At 39.8% G+C, this 17,462-nt stretch overlaps 1 pseudogene; it reads left to right on the top strand.

Moving 5' to 3' along the window:
* Positions 1-771: 771 nt before the first annotated feature.
* LOC110307755 (small ribosomal subunit protein uS5 pseudogene) lies at positions 772-2,080 on the top strand (annotated as a pseudogene).
* The last annotated feature ends 15,382 nt before the right edge of the window (positions 2,081-17,462 follow it).

Genomic DNA, 17,462 nt, shown 5'->3' on the forward strand with positions numbered 1-17,462 from the left:
GAGATACCAAAGTCATATAGCTTAGCTGGAGAACACTGAAACAGGGAGCTAATTATGGAAGTGTGTTCAGTTGTCTATCGGTAAGTCAAGTTTGATTTCATCTTTTTAAGTTGAGTAGTGATGTAGCTGCCCTTACAATAAAAAAGAAAAGAAAAAGGATCCTCCTCACTTGTCAAACAACAAAAGGTATATAACGGTGGCTGATCATATTTACACACAAAAAGATGGTGTTTATAAAATGAAAAATGCAAAATGCTACAGAAATAATTCCAAAGAGCAGAACAATTGATTTGTCACCTGTCCTAATTAGCCAAGACAAAATGAGTAGACACTTCATGAAGTCTTAGAATTACTGCAATAAAAAGCCAATCTGATGTTATTGATCATTACATGAATAGGTGAGTGGCAAATAGAATTCAGTCTTTAAAATGCATTTGCCCATTGGGGGCATATTTATTTTTGCTTATGATCTATCAAAACGATTACACATAGCCTGGGGATGTGTAGCTCAGTACTAAAGCACCAGTCTTCTATGGAGAGGTTTTCGGCTCAATCTTCAGCATCATGGAACAGAGAAGAAAGAAAGAAAAGGGAAGGGAAGGGAAGGGGAAGGGAAGGGGAGGGGAGGGGAGGGGAGGGGAGGGGAGGGGAGGGGAGGGGAGGGGAGGAGAGGAGAGGAGAGGAGAGGAGAGGGGAGGGGAGGGGAGGGGAGGGGAGGGGAGGGGAGGGGAGGGGAGGGGAGGGGAGGGGAGGGGAGGGGAGGGGAGGGGAGGGGAGGGGAGGGGAGGGGAGGGGAGGGGAGGGGAGGGGAGGGGAGGGGAGGGGAGGGGAGGGGAGGGGAGAGGAGAGAGGAGGAGAGAGGAGGAGAGAGGAGGGGAGGAGAGGAGAGAGGAGGAGAAAGGAGGAGAGAGGAGGAGAGAGGAGGAGAGAGGAGAAAGGAGAGAGGAAGAGAGAGGAAGAGAGAGGAAGAGAGAGGAAGAGAGAGGAAGAGAGAGGAAGAGAGAGGAAGAGAGAGGAAGAGAGAGGAAGAGAGAGGAAGAGAGAGGAAGAGAGAGGAAGAGAGAGGAAGAGAGAGGAAGAGAGAGGAAGAGAGAGGAAGAGGAGAGAGGAGAGGAGAGGAGAGGAGAGGAGAGGAGAGGAGAGGAGAGGAGAGGAGAGGAGAGGAGAGGAGAGGAGAGGAGAGGAGAGGAGAGGAGAGGAGAGGAGAGGAGAGGAGAGGAGAGGAGAGGAGAGGAGAGGAGAGAAGAGAAGAGAAGAGAAGAGAAGAGAAGAGAAGAGAAGAGAAGAGAAGAGAAGAGAAGAGAAGAGAAGAGAAGAGAAGAGAAGAGAAGAGAAGAGAAGAGAAGAGAAGAGAAGAGAGAAGAGAGAAGAAATGCTTTCTTCCTTGGGAAAATGCTGAATGGTGGAAGGGCCCCAGGAGGACCTGGTTTCCAGAATTCCAAGGCCTCAATGGCTTTAGCATTCAAGACTCCATTGCTGTGGGCTTAAGGGCTGTTAGCTATGGTCCAGGGTGCAGTGCTCCTGGAGGTAAAGCCAAAGACAGGGAATGGATCCCAGCCACCAAGCTGGGCCACCTGATCAAGGACACGAAGATTGAGTCCCTGGAGGAGACCTACATGTTCTCCTTACCCATCAAGGAATCTGAGATTATTGACTTTTTTCCTGTCACATCCCTAAAGGATGATGAGGCTCTAAGGATTGTGTCCGTGAAGAAGGCAACTCTGGCTGGCCAGCAGACCAGGCTCAAGGCTTTGTCGCTATTGAGAACTACAATGGTCTTGTTGGTCTTAGTGTTAAATGCTCTAAGGAGGTAGCCACTGCCATCCAAGGGATCATCGACTTGGCCAAGCTTTCCATTTTCCCTTTGAGGGGAGGTTACTGGGGGAACAAGATTGGCAAGCCCCACACTGTTCCCTGCAAGGTGACAGGCCCCTGTGGCTCTGTGTTGCTATGTCCAGAGGCACTAGTCCCCTGTAGCTGTTGCTGGTGGCCAGTGTTGATGAGTGCTACAGATGAGTCCGGGCTGCACTACCACTCCCAGCTACCTTTGATTCCATTTCCAACACCTACAGCTATCTGACCTCTGAGCTCTGCCAGGAGATTGTGTTCACCAAGTCTTATCAGAAAGCCACTGACCATCTTGTGAAAATGTACAGCAGAGTCTCTGGTCAGAAAACCCAGGCTCCAACTCTAGCTACTGCATAAGGGTTTTTACACAAGAAAAATAAAGTGAACTAAGTCTGTTTTAAAAAGGAGGTAGTTTGGTTCCAGGATTTCACAAGGTGGAGGGAGCGAGCTGAGTTTGGCAAGTTGTCCTTAGAACCTATTACATATACAAATTAATGACTAAAACTGTAATAAAAAGTTTTAAAAATACAAAAAGGGGGGGGGGGTAGTGTGGAGCTCTGGAGAGATGGCTGAGTGGTTAAGAGTATTGGCTGCTCTTCCAGAGGTTGTGAGTTCAATTCCCAGCATCTACATGGTGTCTCACAAACCATCAATAATGGGATCTGACTCCCTCTTCTGTGTGTGTGTGTGTGTGTGTGTGTGTGTGTGTGTGTGTGAAGATAAATCACTCATATACATAAAAATAAATGAATAAATACTAAAAAAAGAAAAGTTATTTATACAGATGTTTTTTTAGAAACTACATAGATGCAAAGTAAAATATCTAGATTGAATAGAAGTGTTTGGTCAGCTATCTAGAAAATAAATATCCACAATGAAAGCCATTTGATTTTTAGTTCTTTCAAAACTAGAATGATAGATAGATAGATAGATAGATAGATAGATAGATAGATAGATAGATAGATAGATAGATAGATAGATAGATTAACTTAATTATACCCAAATAAGAACTGGGACAGAGTTACTAATGCAAAGACAGTTCTGTTATATACTTTACATTGTACACATTCATAGCTCAAATAAAATAATTTAGGTAAAAAAAATGTTCCACAACTCTGTAATCTCCCCACTAGTCCCCTCAAATTTGCCAAAGTCTTGTTTGATACAGATCACAAATATGTCTCTTATTTTTTACACTTAGACTGAGTGATAAAACACGGTGAAATAAACCCACAGTTCCCCCACCAAGTGGGCTTAGGATTTCTTACAAGAATTAAAGTTGGTTTTCATTGCCGTTTTTTTCCACCTCAACTCTTAGCTCTGATCTCTCTTCCATGTCATTCATTAATGTCATATCAGAGAAAAAAAGGCCTGAGAATGACCCAGAGCACATTAGCACTCCTGGAAATGACACAGCTACACATTCAGAGATACAATAGTGTCCCTTCTGCATTCTCACTGAAACAAAGAACAGGCTTCACTCTCTACATACTGCATAATAAAAATGCCTCAAATCAATGTGTTGTAGAAAAAAATATAAACCCAATTAAATATGCACATTCATGTTACAATTTTAGCTCCTGCCTTTAAGCTGTAAGATAGATTCCCACTTCTACAGACATGCTAAGAAGAGGCCAGATTCATGCTCATGCTGTCTGTGCTTGGCATTTGGATAAAGCAACCTGAGTAGCCTTCACTGGGCTTTCTGATGCTTATAGTGAATTACAATTCAAGTGCTTCAAGTGCTTCGAGTGCACAAGTTTGGGTGAATTCTTCCATTTTCAAGGTGAGCTAAACATTTTTTTTCCATAATTGTAAATAATTGTAGTTTTCTGTGGAACTCAACATGGGTCTCTAATTAATATGTATAATTGTTGGACAAGAACTGCAACTCCTACTTAAGTTAATGTTTAAATGTAGCATAGCTTGTACAGAATGGGCATTGTTATGCTGAAACACTGAACCACATTGTAGCTGTCTTAGTGTTTCTATTGCTGCCATAAAATGACACAGAGAAACTTGGGGAGGAAAGGGCTTATTTTTTTTGTTTGTTTGTTTTTTTGGGTTTTTTTTTTTTTTTTTTTTTTTTTTGGTTTTTCGGGACAGGGTTTCTCTGTGTAGCCCTGGCTGTCCTGGCACTCACTTTGTAGACCAGGCTGGCCTCGAACTCAGAAATCCGCCTGCCTCTGCCTCCTGAGTGCTGGGATTAAAGGCGTGCGCCACCACGCCCAGCAGGGCTTGTTTTGTCTTACATCTTGTAGTCCATCACCCAGGGAAGTCAGGACAGAAGCTTGAAGCAGGAACCTGGAGGCAGAAACTGATGTAGAGAACATGAAGGAATGATGCTAACAGACTTGTAACTCATGGATTCTTTAGTCAGCTCTCTTATAAAGCTCAGGGCCCACCAGCTGAGAGATAGCACTGCCCAAAGTGAGCAGGGCTGCCCCACATCAAATATCAAAGAAGGAAACACACTAAGGGCCAGTCTAGGGTTTATGTTTTCTTAGCTGAGGTTTTCTTTTCCAAAATAAGCCTCGCTGTGTCAAGTTGAAGTCAAAATAACCAGCAGAGCAGGTAGCATTTACAAAATGCATGTACATTAACAAGCATGTGGTTGTTCATATTTGTGCTATAACATATTATGCATATTATATATAATATAATTAATATACTATAATAATACATAATATAATTTTATCAGCTTTAAGCAAATAGTGATTCTGTATATTTCTACAGAGGTGATTACCTAGAAATGAAGTACTTAATGCATTTCCTCTTCTTAAGTTTTGTCATTATCTGATGCATCACTCTTCCTGGGGAGAATTAAACATGCATTCAACCACCCTAGATAGGACTCTGATGACAGAGCAAAGAAGTTATTGTGATCCAAGTCTGGGCTCCTGTAGAATTCACAGAGATAGGTCTCCTTCTGTTTCCCGAGCACTAGGATTAAAGGGGTGTACTACCATGTCTGGCTAACTTAAGTATTTTATCCTTCTTAATGCCATTACTGACTCTATCATTAATCATGGCAATATTAAAATAATAAAAACAATAAATGAAAGTAAAAGTGGTGTTTCTTCTGGCCCTACAGACCAATCTGCTTTGTATTTATTTATAAATCACTTTTATATCAAATACTTTCTTTTTCCCATCAAGCTTATGTATTAATATATGGCTATTCATTCTCTATTCAGAATCAATAGCAGGGCTTCCTTCAAACCTATATGCCAAAGTCCTGAGATGTTCAACTCCTTCAAATGAAATTATATTTGCATATATAAACTACTGACATCCTCTGACCTGCTTTAAGGCATCTCCAGATTACATATACTAAGTAATACAATGTAAATTCTATGCAAATAGTTACACCATATTAAGTCACTTTTCTTGTCACTGTGACCAACTGCCTGATAAAAAGCAGCTTAGGAATTAAAGGTTTTCTCTTTGGTTCTTCATTAAGAGGAACAAAGTCCATCATAGCAAGGAGGCCACGGGGACAGGGGTGGCTTGTTCTAAAGCACTGACCAGGAAGTACAGACAGAAGAATTGCAGTATCAACTGGCTTTCTCTCTTTTCAGTTTCCATTCAATCCAGGACCTTAGTCCACAGGGTGCTGCTTACATCCATGGTGGGTCTCCCTTCCTCCAGTAAACCTCACAAGAACATACCTCATTACTGATCTAGATATTTATTAATATATTCCAGTAAACAGGTGAAATTGGCCATCACAAAGCTACCACTTAACTGCATGATATCCAAATACAACACTTTAAGCCATGATATTCTACCTCTAGTCCTAATAGGCTTAGGACCATCTCATAACAAAAACAAGCATTCATTTTTTTTTACTTCAAAAGTCCCATAGCCTCAACATTTTCTACTCTGTTCAATAGTCTAAATTCAGAGTCTTCTACTACTAACACCCAGGCAATCTTGTAACTATGAGCCCTGAGAATTTTTTTTTAATGCTTCAGATTTCTAATATACTGTGAACAGTCCCATGCCAAAAGTCACAGCAAGGAAAGGTACGATCAAAACAAGATAGAAACCCAGCACGGCTAACTTCAAATTCTGCACACAAATCCAGGACCAGAATCTGGTGATATTATCGAAGCACCCATAGCCTTGGATGACCATGTGCCTCCAGCTCAAGTTCTTTGAGGCAAATGTGGTTTCTCTCTTGGGCTAGCTGTAACTGGTGCCTGAAGCCTTCCTTCGAATGTACCCAGTGTTTCTGATATCTGCAGTATTCTGTCTCATTCATGCAAGAGTTCCATGTATGGAATCTGATCAGGCTGTAAACCCCATAGTTAGCTGGTTTTCTGAAACAATGTTGCAAGCCTCCATGAACCCATCACTTTTCATCTTGCAAGCATGTCTGCAAAACCAGCAGCACATAGATTAATACCAATCAATTCAGTCTATTGTTCTTTTGTTTTATTTTGTTTTGTTTTGAACTCATCCTTGTTCAAATTCTTAGGACAAATACGACCATAGTCTTTGCTGGGATGTAACAGGAATGGCCTCTAGGCTGATTTCAACAAATTCCTCATTCTGCCTTGAAAGAGGCAGGGAATTTTTTAAAGCAGGGAATCTATACTTGTAGTCTCAGTCTTCTGCATCTGCACGCCCTCTAGAACAGACAGAATAATTTTGCTTTGAGACAGGGTCTCACTATATAACCCTTGGTGGCCTGGAACTTGGTAGGTAAACCAGGTTAGCCTTGGATTCAGGAAAAAAAAAAAAAAAAAACTTTCTGCATCACAAGTGCTGGTATTAAACATTATTATTATTATTATTAATGAATCAGCCATTGCTCCCCTCCCAGTTCCCCCTACCACAGTTCCTTATCCCATTCCTCCTACCCTTGTTTCCAAGAGGATGCTTCTCACCACCACCAAGCTTTTCCACTTGCTGGGGCTTCAGTCTCTCCAGGATTAGGTGCTATCTTCTCCTACTGAGACCAGACCAGGCAGTCCTCTGTTGTATATGTGTCAGAGGTCTTGGACTAGTGGGTGTAAGCAGCCTGGTTGGTGGCTCAGTGTCTGGGAGCTGCCAAGGGTCTGGGTTAGTTGAAACTGCTGGTCTTCCTATGGGGTCACTTTCCCTTTCAGTTTCATCAATCCTTCCACTAGTTCCACCATAAGGGTCTCCACCTCCAATCCAATGGTTGGGTATAAGTGTGTGTGTGTGTCTGTCTCAGTCTGCTGCTGGTTGAGCCTCTCAGAGGACAGCCATGGTAGGCTCCTGTCTGTAAGCCTTTGCCCTAGTCAGGGTTCTCTCAGTGTGAAGAAGACACACCATACCAAAGGCAAATTGTAAAGAGTTTATTTGGGACATTGCATACAGTTTCAGAGGGTTATTCTACAATCATCATCTTAGCGATGAGTATGGTGACAGTAAGGTAGTTTTGGTGCTAGAGCAATCGCTCAGAGCATTGTTCTGACCCACAAGCAGGAGGGGCCAAGGAATAAGTAAGTACAAGGAGAGAGGAAGAGAAAGTGAGAGACAAACAGAGAGGGGAGGGACAGAAGGAGGGACAGAGATGAGAGAGAGAAAGACAGAGACAGAGAGACAGAGACAGAGAGAGGGAGGGGAAGAGGGGGAGGGAGAGAGAGAGAGACAAAGAGAGAGAGAGAGACAAAGAAAGAGAGAGAGGGAGGGAGAGGGAGAGAGAAAGAGAGAGAGGGATGGAGAGGGGGAGAGGGAGAGAGGGGGAGAGAGGGAAGGAGAGAGAGAAAAGAGAGAGAGAGGGAGGGAGATGGAGGGGGAGAGGGTGAGGGAGAGAGAGATAAAGAGAGAGAGACAGAGAGAGACAAAGAGAGAGAGACAGAGAGAGACAGAGAGAATTGGCATTTGGCCTTGTGTAGACTTTTGAAACCTCGATTGCCCACCCCACCTCTGATCTCCTCCAACAAGTCCTGACTTCCTAATCCTTTCAACCTGCTCCACCACTTAGAGAACAAGCATTCAATAGAGAATCATCCTCATTCAAAATATTATAGGCTTCTCTAGCCTATGGTCCCCAATTCCATTTATTATTATTATTATTATTATTATTATTATTATTAATTATTTAAACCAATCCAGAAGCCTTAAACTACTTGGTTAGGTAACCAACAGCCATGACCTCAATCTTGGTATCAGTTTGTTGTTTGTCAGTCTTCTTGTTGTTGTGTCCTAACGTCTGACCAAAGGGTAACTTGATGAAATTTTATTTTAGCTCATAGTTCCAAGAAGTGCAGTTCATTATCATGTAGAGATCATAGCACGAGAAGTAACACTTGGGCTACGCTATTTACAAGAGAGCAGAGAAGGAAATAGCAGTGCTAGTTGGCTTTCTCCTTCTCTTTTTCTTTAGTCTAGGGACCTAAGGACGGTGATACATTTCACAGTAAGTTTCCCCTCTTTAGTTAACTCCTAAAAAGATTGACTTACAGACTCAAAAGTGTATCACACTGACACCTGGAATGTCTATCAACCCATCAAGCTGACAATTGAGATTAATCATGGAAAATACACACTATTCTTTTTCAAATATTTTCTGTCTTTGGTTAGTTGAATCCATGGGTATGTTGAATACATGTTTTCTGTGGTAGAAACACTTAATGCAAAAGGAAACTTGGATTTATTTATGTCTCAACCATGTTGTCTAACTAAATATATGTTGACTTCTCTAGGAACTAACCTCTTTCTTTATGAAACTTGAATCAGACACCTAAAGGATTGCTTTTATTGAAGTTGTTTTCATAACTGAAATAAAAAAGCAACTATTAGCTGATAAAAGGCTGTCTTACCCCACCAAGGGCATCATCTGAGAAAAATGACTGAACCTTATTGGCCAATAGCAGTGGGGACCAGACAAAATGAATGAACTGGAGATGAGTAAGCTTACCCCACTTATATAGTTGAGCTCATTTAGCATGAGCACCTGAACTCAAGTCCTCATAAAATTCAGGGTTGGTTGGTATGTATGAGTGGGGTTTGCCGGCAGCTGGCCCACAGCACTCCACATTCAAGGAGAGTAAAGTAAAGAATGCTCCAAAGCAACTTGTTTCTTCCTCGTCCCTTTTTAAACTTCACCCACTCTCTTTTCCTTTTGGTTCACTGGGTAACTTGGATATGAAGCAACATTTCATATGATAGGCTTCAAGGCAAGGAGGTGAGACATCTGTCAGGAACAGGAATCAGGAATTCATACAGTGACTTCATCCCCTTTTGACTGCTAAGCTGATCCGGGGTGATGACTTACCTCGAGCATGGCCTCAAAATAAAATGCACACCCTATACTCTAGAATCTGCAGCATCATCCCCGAGTGATAAAAAAGAAGGAACAATATTTTGCCTACATCATACCTTTGTGCTGCATAAAATAGTAAAACAAAACAAAATAAAACAAAACAAAACAAACACCCACAGAAGATGGCCTTCTGGGAATAGTGAGATTCAATAGGAGCAAATAGCTTTTATTTTCACACTTTTCAATTAAATAGGAGAAATTACAATTCTCGTATTTAATTCTGGCTAGCAACTCACCTTGCCTTTAGGATAACCCTGTAATTACACTGTCAACAAGACTTGTAGCACTAGTGAAGAGAATAGAAATGTTGAGACCTCAGGATGGGTTTGGAAAGGTCCTGTATTTTGTAGAGGAGAAGTATGGCTGGCTGATTAAGTCTCTTTCCACAAATTTAATGTGGGGAGAAAGGGGTTACAGATTAGATCGACTTTGAACCAAGAATGTTCACTGCCCTAGTTAGGAAGAGAATCTCTGTAAGTCCTAAGGAAGAGTTAAGCCTTTGTTCGAGTTGTTTCAGTTGGAAGTATTTATTTGCCCACCCAATAAGATTTTCAAAATATAGCTTATTGAGATTATTTTGGAAGATAAATATTTAGAAGGATACAACATAGTGAACATATTTTTAGAAAAATGTTGATATTAGCAGCAGCAGCTAGCTGTTTTTTACACAGTTTTGAAACAAAGACCAACCATGATAAATCTTAAGAGTTCTAACTTAGTATTGATTCAGGACGTATTAGTTAAGGATAGCTTCTTTTAATATCTATGTATTAAATGTATACTTACAACTTACTTTATATCTGTGTATGCATATATAAATTCATATGTGCACACATAATCATATATATTAAACATGTGACCTATGTTGTGTTATGTACCTGAACATATACTCACATACATATGTACCAAGGTTAGAACCTCACCAACATAAGGCATTTCTTAGCCCACAAATGTGATTAATAAAATCAGAAATTATAAGCTACATTATTCCTTGCATAGATAATTATGTTTTTAAAGGACAGCTTATAACTCCACTACTCACAGTACAATGTACTGTATAATTTCAGTTGTAGCTTTCCTTTTCTTTCAATCAAGGGGTCATCCAGAATAAGAAAGAAACAGTCGCTGACATGGGAACTGCACCAACACTTCCAGCTGGGCCTCTGTACTACTAGAGGAGCTAGCCAAGCTCTCACAGAGACCAGGAATCTCTTGTTGAACAAACAGAACAAGAGAAGATAATTCTGGCTGTGAGTACAAGACCACTTCATAATTTTGTCTAAGCAAAGGACAGAAACAAGGGCATTGTACAGACCGCAGAAACACCAGGTATCCCTCTCTCTCTCCCAGTTATTTCAGGGCGTGACTGCTTCCTTTCCATTTACAGATTTATTTTCCTTGTGCTCATTCCTGCTTTTAGAAGAGACAGAATGACTCATCCCTAAAATTATGCCAAATTCTTGACAGCATCTATTCCAGGGTAAAAAAACAAAACAAAACAAAACCTATACTTCTCAGAAATTTTCTGTAAATAACCCCCAAAATGACAAATTTTCTAGATTTTTCTAACACTCTGCTATGAAGACACACTATAATGCTCCGGGTGACGTTGTATTCATTGGTTCAATGAATACTAAGCCCAAGTTGTCCAACTTTAAGTAGGTGCTTAGTAGAGTTGGGTGGAAAGGTACTAACAGCTTTGCCAGAATGCTATGAATTTTATTATTCAATTTAAAATGAATATAGAGGTATATATGCACATTTATAAATATATAATTACCTATTTTATTATATATATATATATATATATACATAAAATACCCATATTGGAGTTCGTGTGTATAGGCCAACATGATCAGAGTTCCTAACATTGTCTACTCATTGTGATAGACAAGATTCTGGGGTATTTAAGGGAGGAATTTCACTTTTGATTTTCACTTGTATATTTGGGGGGGGGGCAAGTACTGAAAAGATTCAAAATCTGTTGGTTTTGAGTTCATAGATAAAGGATTATCCTGGACTCTATTATTTCAGAAGAAATCCTTTAAGAGATGACTTAAATACTACAGACAGATATTCTTAGAGTGACCTTCAAGAAGAAGTTAGCAGCATAACAAGGTGTGAAGAAACATACCTTTAATCTTAGCACTTGTGAGGTAGAGTTGGGCAGATCTCTGTCAGGTGAAGAACAGCTTGGTCTACAAAGTGAACTCCATGACAGCTTTGAGAGACATTGTCTCAAAAACAAACAAACAACACAAAACAAAACAACAAAAAGTATTTTACAGATTGAGTAGATTGTATTAAAGAATATATATGTATATATACATATATACACATATATGTATATATACATATATATGCACACACACACATATGTTCATGTAGCAAGAAGTAACAAAAAAAGAGGCCTTAGATTTGAGAAAAAGCAAGTAGGGGTCTATAGGAGGGAAGGATTCATAGGGATGAAAGAGAAAGGACAAGTGATATAGTATTATAATTTCAAGAAATAAAAAAGTTATAAAAAGTAAAAGCAGAATAATAGGTAGTAATAATAATAAATTTAAAAGAACTAGAAGCTATCTTGTGAAAACCTATCACTCAGCCCCTCCTAATTCTAGAGAGACTTAGACATTTAAGGTTGCCATAATTTTACTATAATTGGTAGGTAAACAGGACTGTATTAGCAAGAAAGAGAAAGGCTGGAGAATATGGGTATTTATCGAACAAACAATGAACCCTAAAGGTGAGAGTAGGGACTTTCCTTGAATTAGTCTCTCAATTGTTTTTATAAATGAAGCTTTCTGACAGGAGGAAACAAATCTGATCTAGAACATTTATAATAAACACAGAGGTTTATGACATTTATCCCAGTTGTGTGCCTCTGCTCAGAGTATTGAGAAGAGGCCCTTGCTATTTCCTCCACTCTTCATCTTGTTCCATCGTCCTTATTACAAGTATTTCAAACTTAATTCTGCATTTCAGGATGCTTTTCAATTCCCTCATTGGGGTGTGTCTTACACTGTAGAAAGATTCTCAGGCCTCGTGGGTGAGGGTGGCACACACTTAAATCCCAGTGCCCAAGAGGCAGAGGAAGGCAGATCTCTGAATTCAAGGCCAACCTGATCTACAGAGTTCCAGGACAGCCAAGGCTACAGAGAGAAACCCTGCCTGGAAGGAAAAAACAAACACAAAAACAAACAAACAAACAAAAAACAAAAGACAAAAAACAGATATCACATATATGAGCGACAATAAAACTCAACAATGGTTTTTCTGGTCAGGAGCTTTCAAGATTTAAATCCAAATTCCATGCAGAGATATAAACCTGGTCTTTTAGCCTATCAAATTTAAGTTACTTCTTTCCCCCTTCTCTTTGTCTCAAAGAAACACCAGCAGTTAAAGATAGGGCAAATATGGCTGTGTATAGGTCAAATTCCAGCATTAGCATGTAGAAATGTAAGCTTCGGAAGAAGGAGGAACGAGGATATCTTTATGGGTCAGAAAAGGAAAGATGAGTAATCTAGAAAGCTCTGGATCCCTGAGAATGGTGGTGTTCAGGGGCTGTGAGGAAGTGGGATGTGAATAGTATTGATGCCTGCTCCCACAGGACAAGGCCAGGGAATGCAGGAAGAGGTGTATGACTTGCTCAAACCATCAGGTGACATCTGAGTGAATGCAGGCAAAGGACAGTTGGTCCTTGATTCCATCCACCATTTGGGTCCAAGCTCGGGTCATAGGCTTAGCATCAAGTCCATGTATATACTAAGCTGTCTCAATGGCCCCTCTTCCTTTTCTTTTAATTGGCACACTGATTTTTGACAGTTTCATAAACATATAAATAGGAAAGGAACTGAAAGAAGACATCGCCTATACATAGTTTTACATAGCTTTGGCACTGGATTTCAAAACCTCCAAACAAAACCCTTGAAAACCACAGACTCTCCCTGACTGTCCAAGAGTCATTCCTAAATCATTCCTATAGGTAATTGAAGTGACTGGACAGGCACTGGAGGAGGAGTTACCTTTTCAGTTTGGGTGGTCTTGAAGAAAGTACTCTAAACTACACATTTTAATAGTTTGCCTATTCAGTCCTCCAAAGACGGCCATGTATCCAGTGTTTGCTTACACAAATTATCTCAATGAGGAGAGCTTATAAAATGAGGCCAAGTGCTAAATCCAGAAACACAGGGGAGAATACATTAGAAGGACAGCCCCAGAGAGCCACAGCCTAATAGCAACCAATGATATTCATAAACTGGTATTAGTCCAAAGTGCACGCCATGAACACGGCAGAGAATGCAATTTTGATTGCTTTGTGTTATTCAGGAGTATTTGCACTGTTGAAATGTGAATTATTACCTTATTTTAACATTTAAAAGATCCTTATATGTTCTCCATCCACCACTAGATATTCTCAACCTCTACATTTTTTTTTAAATGACTCAGCCTTAGCCAGTCTAGATGTGCTTTAAAGGTATTTTTGAAACCTGTGAATAAAGAATTCAAGCTTGGAGGAACTATTATCTCTTTGGCTTGGTCTTTTACTATGATTAGTTGCCGATCAATTGTCTTCTGTGGCTGCTGAGCTGTGGCTATTGCCACTGGTGCTGTTAGTCTCGTATTTCTTCTCCAGAGCAGACACTGATCAAATCTTGCCAGATTCTGGATGGGTGTGCCCTTTTATGGAGCTCCATTGCCTCCTGTCAGGCTTTTATGGACTAGTTTATTTCTGCACATGTGCAGGTGTTTTGACCCTATTATGTGCAGAACACATTCTACAAGAACAACTATATCCCGCCTTTCTGAGATGCCAGACACCCCAATTTTTCCCCCAAGTTACAGGTATATACGCAATGTTCCTCTTTCCTGGTTAGCAAGTCTGTTCTTCTCAGAGCAGTGTAGCTAGTCTCATGAGGCCACATCAGAACTGCTAAGATAACCTGGCTGCTGGGAGCTCCTCAAGTCGCTTTGTATAATTTGGATCATGAGCAGTGTTTCCACAACACCTTTCCCCTTTTGTTGTGGTTTAAATAAGCAGTGCCAAATATTTGAATTACACTTTGTGCTATAATCCAATCTGCAAAAAGGGCAAAGGCTAATAAAAACTCTTGGAAACTTTGAAGTCATTGGGTCTGGGGTCTTTTGTTTTGTTTTGTTTTTTTCCAAATTCCTCTTCACATCTGGTCTTTTCTCTTTCTGAGTCCTGAATCCTATTGCTAGTTCAATTTAGGTACATAAAGTATCATAAAATTCCACATTATGGCATTTCTAGTGCTTCTTGTTTATGTTTTCTGTGATAGCACCTCATACCAACAGTGAATCTGTCTTTCATAAAAGATGCAAGTGTAATACATTTCCATCAACAATAAAAGTTTTAAAATTCCCCCACTCTACCCTACCCCCGCCAATAATCTACTTTCTACAAAAGGAATCCTTAGCTTTGGTTTTTAAAGTTTTAAGCATCAAATGAAAATGATTATAAATTCTGTCTTTTTTCCTTTGGCCTCTATCTATAATCTGTCCCAGATCCGAGTTTCCCTCTTAAGGACACACTGTGCCAGGAGAAGCTGGGTCAACAAGGGCCACCCCTTTCTTTGTTCCCTTTGAGTTGTACCTGATGTTTCTTTTTCAATAATCTTTCTCTCTCTCTCCATAAAACAAAACACTTCTTCTCTCATCTTAACCTACTTCTCTCCTCTTAAATCTACTCTCATCCTTTCTTCTAGTGTTTGATAACATCACCAAAACTCAGTACTTCCTCCAGCACTATATTTAAAAGTTTGATTTTTTCTCCATCCAGCTAAGTTTTTCTTCCATGTTTAAAAGATGCTCATGTCCCTTCCTCACAGACAGCAGCTTCCAATGCAACACATTTGCACTACTGAAGTATAGCCAAAGTCACACACAGACACAGAACTTCCACGGCTTGAGTAACTTAGATAATGCACTTCAAGAGATGCAAGAAACAAGCTGTTAGGATCTGAATTATACTTCTGCATATACTGTGTGAAAATTCAAAACCAGTGATATTACATATGGTGTTTGTCATGGTCACCAATGAATCGTATAACACAAAGTAGAAGACTGTGCAGTAGTAAGCCCCTTGACCAGACCAGGCCAAAACCACAGAACAGCACATTCTAAAGTAAGTTTGAATGCTAGCAGTTCTGTAGACTACTTATAAGTAATCATATAACTTCCAACATCAATAAAGTTCAGCATGTAAGGTTCTTTGGGGATTATCATACTCTCTAGGGAAAGGCTAGAGAGTCTTAATATACCACAAAACATTAACTTAGGCTCAATCAAGTGAGAATACACATCATACATTTTTAAGATTCTTTGTTTGTTGAGACAGTGGGTGTTGCTCTGTGTAGCACTAGCTGTCCTAGAACTTGCTCTGTAGCCCAGTCCTGGCTTTTGTAGACAAGGCTGGCCTTGAATTTAGAGATCCACCTACCTCTGCCTCTTTAGTGTTGGGATTAAAGGCATAGGCCATCACTGCCCAGGGTAGTATTCTTCTAGCTAGACTGAACCCTCAGATAGTAATGATTGAAACAAATTGTTACACATAGAAATCTTTCCACTATCACTGTATTTTAATAATGGGTACATATCTACTAGGCAATATAGAAAGCAAATCTATTCACAATGCTTACTTTTATTTTATGTCAATTTCTTATAAGTTATGAAGTGATAAAAACTAGCATTATATTAATTATAACATTTACATTTGAATAATGATCATGTGATATTGTCCTATTTCAAAAGTTAAGTTCATAGTAAGCCCTTAAGCATCATTTAGGATTTATTCATGTTTTAGCTACTGCTGGCATAATTAAGGATTTCAGAATAGTAAGCACGAACACATTTAGTACACAACTTTATAATGTGTAATTTTTTGTGCATAAACAACTGTGTGTAACATAGAAGTATATTTCCTTGTAGCATTGACTTCTAACATCTAGTTTCAGATCATAATCTTTGATTGGTCCTGGGTTAATGAAGTTTCAAATATTGTTCTTTTTTTCTTCATGAAAGCATCTTTGAATATAATTTTTAAATCTGCCAATTAGTTTCTTGGAAGAAGGTTATGCATATTAGAAGGAGCACTTGATTTTTTCCCCCCTCTATGGAACTATCTTCTAAAGTGGCACTATCATTAGCATATAATTACTTCATAATTACACTTAAAGGAAATGCTGCATACTTTCGATATCTTTACATATCAGATTGTGAAGTACGCACCACCTATAAATAGAGCCAAAGAGAGCTTTAATAGGCATCTTTTGAATCTTTCTAATTAAAATTGTTTTTTGTTGGTTTTTTGTTTGTTTGTTTGTTTGTTTTCTGGACTAAATTTTTTTACAATAGAGGTGTATCAGATATGTTAGGAGATGACTGAAAAATGACAACAAGGTAAGTATTACCTTTTGGCCAAGGAACTCTTAAATCAACAAAGATGCCAGCTGTCTGGATCCTCAGGCTATGTCTACCCACCCCCATAACATCCATGCATCCTAACATCTGAGCATGGGGCTGCATACAGTTCTCCTTCCCTAGAGAAAATGTTTGCTTAATAAATTGAATAAGACAAATATAAGAAAGATGCAACTAATACCAACATCGGAGTGAAAATTTTAATATTCAGATATTCATGTAAGTGTTCCATTGCTATTAATGTACTGTATATTGTTTGCAAAAGCTGCTACGGAGACATATCCTGTTGGTTTTCTTGAAAGTGGGCTCCCAGGAAAAGCAGAGACCCCAGCGATGGTGGGAAAGGTGAATGTGACAGTCTGAGACATTGCTAAAATACTGTCTCAGATCATTCCTTTCCACACTCATGCTCATGTTGGGGAAAGCTGGATAATGGAGCATGGGTGTGTTAAGCCTGGATGTTCAGCCTACTCAAAAGGTAGCATCTATGAGCTCACATTGCCGGGGTTGTGTGTCTTTTCCTACTTTATTGCATGCTTAGGGTTTTGGAGGGTCTCCCAGTTTACAGCCCATACTGGGAAGCAGGGACATCTCCGCGCCCCATTTAGACATTTCCCTTTATATCTCATCTAGTACAATGAAGTTCACTTTGCTCAGCATCTCGGGGCCAGGTCATCCTTTTGGAGCCTATTAATAACTCAGTCCATTTGTTTAAGTAAAGTTGTTTTCTAAAGGAGCCGTCTCCTGGAGCCCCCTTTCTCTTCCCTGTTCATATTTTCCCCACATTTTTATTAGATATTTTCTTCATTTACATTTCAAATGCTATCCCAAAAGTCCCTATACCCTTGCCCCGCCCTGCTTCCCTACC

Source organism: Mus caroli, unplaced genomic scaffold, assembly GCF_978045245.1.
Source record: "Mus caroli unplaced genomic scaffold, Mus_caroli_1 scaffold_15, whole genome shotgun sequence".
NCBI classification, from domain to species: domain Eukaryota; kingdom Metazoa; phylum Chordata; class Mammalia; order Rodentia; family Muridae; genus Mus; species Mus caroli.